This window comes from Urocitellus parryii, chromosome 7 (assembly GCF_045843805.1).
Source record: "Urocitellus parryii isolate mUroPar1 chromosome 7, mUroPar1.hap1, whole genome shotgun sequence".
In the NCBI taxonomy this organism is placed as follows: domain Eukaryota; kingdom Metazoa; phylum Chordata; class Mammalia; order Rodentia; family Sciuridae; genus Urocitellus; species Urocitellus parryii.
Genome location: NC_135537.1, coordinates 131,360,098 through 131,369,488, shown reverse-complemented (window position 1 = coordinate 131,369,488; position 9,391 = coordinate 131,360,098).

Genomic DNA, 9,391 nt, shown 5'->3' with positions numbered 1-9,391 from the left:
TTTTGCAACAGGGCAGCCCTAGCAGAGGCACAGATGGACTGAGCAAAGATTTTATTAAAGTCAGCTCAAAGTAATCTAAGATTACTGATCTAAGATTACCGAAGTTGTCTTGAATCTGGTATAAAAGGAGTAGAGATATTAAAGAAAAGAAAAAAAATAGAATTATCATGTGATCAAGCAATCCCACTTCTGAAGGTAGTATTCCAAAAATCCTTGCTCACACCAATGATATGGAAATTTTACCCTATATTTTCTTGCAGAAATTTTAAATTTTCAGTTCTTACATTTAAATGTTTAATCCATATTGGATTGATTTTTGTGCAGGATGTAAGATAAGGGGCTAAATTTCAATCTTCTCCATGTGGATAATCAGTTTTCTCAACAGCCATTATCAAGTAACCTGTCATTTCCAATTGTTTCGGCAATTTTGTTAAAAGTATTGACCATAAATGTACAGGTTTATTACTGGGCTTTCTATCCTGTTTCATTGGTTGGTGAGTCTGTTTTTATGCCCACACCATGCTGTTTTGATTAGGATCACTTTAGGATATTTTGAAGTCAGATTGTGTAATGTCTTCAGTTTTGTTCTTTTACTCAAGATTGCTTCGGCTAGTTGAGATCTTTGGTGGTTTCATATGAATTTAAAGGTTGTTTATCCATTTCTGTGAAAAATGACTTTAGAATGTTGATAGAGATTGCCTTTTGGATCAGCAAATCAGTAAATTAATTTTAATAATCAATTGTTCTGATCCATAAACACAGGACACTTTCCTTTATTTGCAGTTTCTTCAATTTCTTTCATCAGTGTTTTATGATTTTCATTATACAAGTCATTCACCTACTTAACTAAATGTTTACCTAAGATTTTATTTTATTTTTTATTGCTATCATGAGTGGAATTGTTTTCTTTTTTAAAACTCGATGTATAAAAGTTATACATATCTCTGGGGTGATGTTTTGATACATGTGTACATTATGTAATGTTCAAATCAGGGTAAGTATATCTGTCTCCTCAAGTATTTATCATTTCTTTGTAGTACAAACAGTCAATATCCTTTCTTCTAGCTATTTTGAAATATACAGTACATTATTGTTGTCTATAGGCACACTACCCTGCAATAGAAGAGCAGAAACTTCTTTTATTTAACTGTAACTTAGTATTCATTAACCAAATTTCCCCTTCTTCCCTCTCAACACATACATTCTCCCCAGCCTCTGGTAACCACTAGTATACTATCAACTAATACGAGATCAACTTGTTTTTATTACACATATGAGTGAGATCATGTAGTATTTTTCTTTCTGTGCCTGGCTTATTACACATCATTTAATGTCTTCCAGTTACATTCATGTTGTCATAATTTAAAGGATTTCATCCCATTTATGATTTGATATTATTTAATTGTGAACACATGCTACTTTTTCTTTAAGTATTAATCAGTTGATAGGCACTAAGGTTATTACCATTTCTTGGCTATTGCAAATTGTACTGTAAAAAACATATAAGTGCAGATATCTCTTCAACATACTGATCAATTCCTTTGGATATATATCCAGTAGTACAATTGGTGAATCATATGGTAGTTCTATTTTTAGTTTTTGAGAAACCTCTGTACTGGTTTCCTTAATGTTTATACTAATGTACATTCCTGCCAACTATGCAAAAACTATAACTATCTACACATCCTTCCCAGAACTTGTTTTATAAAAAACAAGTTATTATAAAATAGCCAGTCTGGAATCTTATCCTTCAAAATACTTGCCAGTTACAATGTCTTGAAGCATTTCCCTTATGTTTTGTTCTAGTAAGTTTCATATCTTACATTTCAGTCCTTAATCCATTTTTAGTTTATTTTTTTTCCAAATGGTGTGAGAGAGAGATGTCTGCATGTGGATAACCAGTTCCTAACTCCATTTATTGAAGAGACTATTCTTTCCTCGATGTGCATTCTTAGCAGCTTTGTCAAAAATCAGTTGATATACATGGCTGGGTTTACCTCTAGGCTCTCGAGATTCTGTTCCATTAGTCTGTCGGGTTTCATGTTAATATCATGTTTTTTTTTTTTAAATTACTTTAGTTTTTTTGTATATTTTGAACCAGGCAGTGTAATGCCTCTTACTTTGATTTTTTTCCTCAGGATTGCTGTGGCTATTCAGATTTTTGTGGTTCCATTTGAATTTTAGTAGCTTTTTTTCTAGTTCTATGAAGAGCTTAATTGGTATTTTGGTAGAGGTTGCACTGAATCTTTAAAATGCTTTGGGGTATTTGGACATTTTGACAATATTGATTTTTCCAATCCATGAACGATGGGATGTCTTTCCATTTGTGTGTGTGTGTGTGTGTGTGTGTGTGTGTGCACACACCCACACACATCTTTCATGTTTTTCATTACTGTTTTATAGTTTTATTGTAGAGATATTTACTTCTGTGCTTAAATTTATTCCTGAGCATTCTATGGGTAGAATATTTTCTCAAATACAAGAATAGGAAGTAGAATAAAATTTTAAGCTCAATTTTGTTCTTTGAGTTATCTGTTTTGTAAGTTGTCATTTATTCCTCCCTCTTCCTCCTCCTCCTCCTCCTCCTCTTCCTCCTCCTCCTCCTCCTCCTCCTCCTCCTCCTCCTTCTTCTTCTTATTTTTATCTTGGTCTTCCCTCTTTGTGGTGTAGTGATCCTGATTGCCTATTCATATTTAACACTGAAGCTAAAATTTATAGATAGAACTTGTTGATTTGAGGGCTATACTTTAGGGATTGTGGCTTGTTATGCTTTTGTATTTGCTCATTTGCTGAAATAAGGATACAATGGCTTAAACAGGTGGAAACTTATTTCTCTTGCACATGACACTGTAGAATAGGGGAGCTGCCCATAAAGTAAATAGCTCTGCTCTCTGGAGTCAATAGGGACGAAACTAGCTTACAAGTTTGATGTTAAAATCTCAGCCCACAGGAAAGGAGACAGAAAACAGGGAGGACAAGCAGCTCCTTTTAGAATTCATATCAACTTCTAATTATTTGCCATCAGCTAGATGTTAGCCCTTGTGGCCATACCAAGCCGGAGAACAGTAGGACATGAAGACTCTCCTTTGGTGTGTGTGGACTTGATCCCCTACTCTGCTAGCATTACTTGTTGTTGTTTGTTTTAGTTTTTGCTTTTGTATGTTTGTTTTTTGTCTCTTGGGAAGAGGAGGAGATAGAGAGGTCAATTATATTCTTCATTTTTTAATGCAGAGTAATACTCCATTGTGTATAAATGCCACTTTTTTTTTATCCATTCATCTATTGAAGGGCATCTAGGCTGATTCCACAGTCTTGCTATTGTGAATTGTGCTGCTATGAACATCGATGTAGCAGTGTCCCTGTAGCATGCTCTTGTTAGGTCTTTAGGGAATAGACCGAGAAGGGGAATAGCTGGGTCAAATGGTGGTTCCATTCCCAGCTTTCCAAGAAATCTCCATACTGCTTTCCAAATTGGCTGCACCAGTTTGCAGTCCCACCAGCAATGAACAAGAGTGCCCTTTTCCCCGCATCCTCTCCAGCACTTATTGTTGTTTGACTTCCTAATGGCTGCCAGTCTTACTGGAGTGAGATGGTATCTTAGGGTAGTTTTGATTTGCATTTCTCTGACTGCTAGCGATGGTGAGCATTTTTTCATGTACTTATTGATTGATTGTATGTCCTCCTCTGAGAAGTGTCTGTTCAGGTCCTTGGCCCATTTATTGATTGGGTTATTTGTTTATCTTATTGTCTAATTTTTTGAGTTCTTTGTATATTCTGGTTATTAGGGCTCTATCTGAAGTGTGTGGAGTAAAGATTTGTTCCCAGTATGTAGGCTCCCTGTTTATCTCTCTTATTGTTTCTTTTGCTGAGAAAAAACTTTTTAGTTTGAGTAAGTCCCATTTGTTGATTCTAGTTGTTAACTCTTGCACTATGGGTGTCCTATTGAGGAATTTGGAGCCCGATCCCACAGTATGTAGATCATAACCAACTTTTTCTTCTATCAGATGCCGTGTCTCTGATTTAATATCAAGCTCCTTGATCCATTTTGAGATAACTTTTGTGCATGGCGAGAGATAGGGATTCAGATTCATTTTGATGCAAATGGATTTCCAGTTTTCCCAGCACCATTTGTTGAAGATGCTATCCTTCCTCCATTGCATGCTTTTAGCCCCTTTATCAAATATAAGATAGTTGTAGTTTTGTGGATTGGTTACTGTGTCCTCTATTCTGTACCATTGGTCCACCCGCCTGTTTTGGTACAATGGATGGCATTAGAGCAGATTATGCTAAGTGAAGCTAGTCAATCTTTAAAAAACAAATACCAAATGACCCCTTTGATATAAGGGGAGTAAACAAGGACAGGGTAGGGATGAAGAGTTTGAGAAGAAGATTTACATTAAACAGGGATGAGAGGTGGGAGGGAAAGGGAGTGAGAAGGGAAATCGCATGGAAATGGAAGGCGATCCTCAGGGTTATACAAAATGACATATAAGAGGAAAGGAGGGATAAGACAAGATAACACAAATCGAAGAAATGATTTACAGTAGAAGGGATAGAGAGAGAAAAGGGGAGGGGAGGGGAGGGGAGGGGGGATAGTAGAGAATAGGACAGACAGCAGAATACATCAGACACTAGAAAGGCAATTTGTCAATTAATGGAAGGGTAACTGATGTGATACAGCAATCTGTATACGGGGTAAAATTGAGAGTTCATAACCCACTTGAATCAAACTGTGAAATATGATGTATTAAGAACTATATAATGTTTTGAACGACCAACAATAAAAAAATTATATTCTTCATTTCAAACTAGAAACTTGATCATTATGTTTCTACATTCCTAGACAGTATGTCTTATTGACAGGAAATCGGGCTCTTTACTAAAAATCTTGACAAGAACAATTTTACACGAGGAAAAGTTTATTTGGTACTCATGGCAACAGAGGTCTTAGTCCATAGATGGCTGGCTCCGTTCCTGGGCCAAGATGAGCAGAAGATCATGGTGGAAGGGTGTGGCAACAGAAAGCAGCTCAGGACAGGATAATCAGAGAGAGGAGGGGGCAGGGTGCTCCCCTCGATAAGGACAAATATATACCCCAAAGGCACCCCCCTGGGGACCCACCTCCTCCATCCACACCTTACCTGCCTATAGTTGTCACCCTATCAGGGAGTTAATACACTGATTAGGTCAAAACTTTCAGAACCCAATTGCTAGGAGCCACAGCAAAAATATTGATACAGGCACCTTTGGGTTTAGTGATTGCCAGCCAGCCATTCAGATTATGATTATGTTAAGTTACATTCATATGGTAATTGGACTCCTGCTGTTTACCTGGGCCCGTTTCGGGACTCAGGTTACTCATGTCACTCTTGTAATGGGAGAGTTCCCATTGGTTGGGAAAGGATGGTAGGAGGGTGTTCCGGGGGAAGTGGAGGCCCCCCCCCTCAGGTAGAACACATGTGGGCACACGGCCTCTCACAAAATAAAACTTTGTTTCAGTTTGACTGGCTTGTGTTTTTGTACCCAACCGGGTTGCAAGATTGCAAGCCGGCGTGCACTGACAGCCCAGCAGGAGTGCGGCAGGCGGTGCTGGACAACAGCAGCGGCAGGAGCGGAGCTCAGCCAGCCCGCAGGGCCAGCGAGCAGCCTGCAGCACCCAATCATTTCACCTCTAAACTTTCTTGTATTTTCTCAAGTGAGTTTTTGAGGGATACCTCATATTTAAACCATAACACCCATCAAGACTTGTTTCGTGAAATAAGCTAAAAGAGGGAGTTGTCTTATGTATGAATAGCTTAAAAGTTTGGGGTAATCCCCTGGGGGAAAAAAAAGCATTGGAAGGAATTGAGTGGGGTCCAGGGGATCTAGTACTAAAACCCTGTTTAAAGAATGTTCACAAATTCAGCTCAGTACTCCAGGAAGTCCAGGATCAGTTGCCCCAGAAAATGTCCTCTGGGTATGATCAGAAGCAAGTCCCAGCACTGAAATCTATGCTAGATTAGCCAGGATATGAGTCTGCCCAAGAAAAGGGCAATTTTGCCAGGTTTGAGCTTCAAGATGTCATATTCTTCTCCCAAATGGTGACTTCATTTTTCTGGTGCTCTTAAATGTTACCTGCAACTCATTAGGATCAATGCCCTGCCTGTGCTTTGAGATCTCAGATGCCCAATCACTTTTATGCCACCCAAGAATGCCTCCTAGCAGCATTGAAGGACATCCTCAGACTCTCAGATAACCCCCTAGCAAGATGAAGGGAAAGTTCCCATACATATGCCTTGTGGCCACACTGACTCTAAGACTAAAGAAAATAAATACAGTTCCCCTGTGGGTTTTTGGTGAAAGTACATGGTAATTGGATTTGAATCCAAATATTCTGACTCCAGAGCCTGTACTCTTAATCTCTTTTGGATAGTAATCCTTCTCATCTAGGAAGGTTTGTCCACTCATTAATATCTTACACCTGTAATCCCAGTGGCTCAGGAGGCTGAGGCAGGAATATTGTAAGTTCAAAGCCAGCCTCAGCAACATAGTGAAGTCCTAAGCAATTTAGCTTAGGATCTCAGAATAAAAAATAAAACAGATTGGGGGTGGGGCTCAGTTGTTAAGCACTCCTGGGTTTAATCCCTGGTACCATCCCCCAAAAGTCTTATTTCATATTCTTCAAATAATTTTCCAAGTTTCCCCATAGATAAGTTTTTTTTTCTTTCTTTTTAATTCAGAGGTCTTACTGAAACCTACTAGGCTCTACTAATTTATATTTATTTATTTCATAAAGTGTCACCAAGGAACATGGAATAATTTTTCACTTCAATATCTAGCTGGCTATTAGTATAATGAAAACTATTCTTTATACTTACTTTGTATCTTGTTCTAGGTACTTGTTTTATATTCTTTTATTAGTTCTAATAATCTTTGATTGAGTTCTTTGAACTCTCTAGGAATATCATTATGTTCTTTCAAATTATGGCCATTCTGTTATTTGTTTCCCTAATCTTAAGTACTTCTTTTTCTTTCCTATTGCACCAATGGAACTCTCCTAAAGAATGTAAAATGATGACAAGGATAATGGTAACTTCTTTCCAGTTTCTGATTTTTAAAGTAATGATGTTGGTCAATGTAACATTTGCAGTTCTTATATATATTCTTTGTCGAATCAAAGGAGTTTTCCTTTATTTTCCCTCCCTTAGAGGTTTTTTGAAGATGAATATAAATTTCAAAAAGTTCATTTTTGGTGTCTAGTGACAAAATCATATATTTTGTCTTTTCTTTATAATTTAATACATCATTTTAGCAGAGTTCTTGATATTGCCCCTTGTAGGCCTCTCTGTTCCCATAAGCTTGTGGTAAGTGTGACTTGCAGTTTCTTTTGGCAGCAAACCAGAGTGCTGGAAAGGTAGAGAAGGACTGTCTTTTTGCCTCTATGGACAGGCTTAATGTGAGATCCCAGAAGTCTGGGTTCTATTCCCCCATGCCATAGCCTTATCATTCCTTATCTGCCTTGGAATCACTGGGACTTCTACCTCCGAGTCCTTTATCTCCTATTGACAGTTTTTACAAGCAGCACAGGTCTCCATTCCATCTCTCACTCTTCCATGTGGAAGTTCTCTACATCTACTTTCAGGGCCACATCAGTGATCCCTCCTGTATTATTTGGTGAAAGTACATGGTAATTGGATTTGGACCCAAATATCCTGATTCCAGAGCCTGTACTCTTATTAATTTCTTTTGGATAGTGGCTTGCAACAGTAAGCCTTCTCATCTAGGCAACAAAGGTTTCCTGTGTTATTCAGCTTTTCATCACTGTGACTAAAATACTTGACAAGAACAACTTAGAGGAGAAAAAGTTTATTTGGGCTCACGTTTCAGAGGTTTCCATCTATGGTCACCAACTCCATTGCTCTGGACCCAGGGTGAGGGAGAGCATCATGGCAGAAAGGTAGGATGGAGGAAAGCTGCTGCTCAGTTCTGGTGTTCAGGAAAGCTGCTCAGCTCATGGCATCGGGGAAGCAGAAGAAGAGGCAGGATGGGGCCATAAGAGGAAAGTTTCTGGGACACACCCACAGCGATCCAACTCTTCCAGCCATGCTCCACCTGCCTACAGTTACCACCCACTCAGTCCCTTCAAACTGGGATGGACTGATTAGGTTACAACTCCCACATTCAATCATTTCACCGTGAACATTCCTGCATTGACACAGGGACTTTTGGAGGATACCATATCCAAACCACAACACCTCCCCAACCCTGAAATTCCACCATTGTACCCTCTGGACTCATGGATTATCATCTGCCAAACCCCAAATATTATTAATATTTTCTCCAGACGTTCTTATGACTTCCTTACTCTAAATGAAGCATGTCTCCCCTCCGAGCACACCGTTTCCCTGCAGCTCTCAAAAAGGGCATAATTCCCCCCACATCCCTTATGCTAGTAACTCTGGAAGTGAATTAGGTGTCCATATTCCTTACTGATATTCATAAATGTATCCTCCCCTTCCAAAAAACAACCACCTCTGAATGTCTTCACCAATTTCTGCCAAATACAATTTCTCCTTGTGATAAATTATCTATTTATCCTCCATATATTTACCATAGTTTCTCAAAGGTTTAGGTCTTAGGTCATAGTCATGATTCTTTAATATCACCACTCCTGGTAAGTCAAAAAATTGTGTCAATATATTCCACCTTATCCCTTGTTACTGTAGAATAAATAACCACACTCCTAATAAAGCCTCTTCCTTTTACTTATGAATTAGTATCTCTATTTCTTGCCTACCAAAGACAAACAAATTATGATGGTAATTTTCCCTGGGCATCAACAATTTTTCTTCCCTGATGCATCTATCTCATCAGAACTCAAACATGCTGTTAATTCTTTTTATCTTAGGTGAAAAAATTGTTAAATAATTAAAGAAACAAATTGATCAAATTATATTATATGCATATATGAATATGCCACAATGAAACCCACTCTCCTGTAGAGTTAATATGCACCAATAAAAGTTAAAAAGAAAAGATAATTCTAATTATAGATAAGATACTCTTTTAAAAATAGCAATAAATAAATAAATAAATGAGGAACACTATCCAACTCACTACTGAGTAATTATAGCCACTCAAAGATAATATAAGAAAAGGTAATCATACAGATGAATACAAAGGCAAAATTTGCAAACTCAATCTTGGCACTTTTGGAATTCAGCAATGTATAAAATGATACTGTTGGAATTACCTCAAAAATACAAAGCTTCCTTAAGATTATAAACTTTATATAACTGCAATGCAATTCTAATCAAAATCACAACAGATTTTATTTGTGGAACTTGGCAAGCTAACTCTAATATTTACATAGAAAGTCAAAAGTCCAAGAAAAGAAGACACCTTTAAAGGA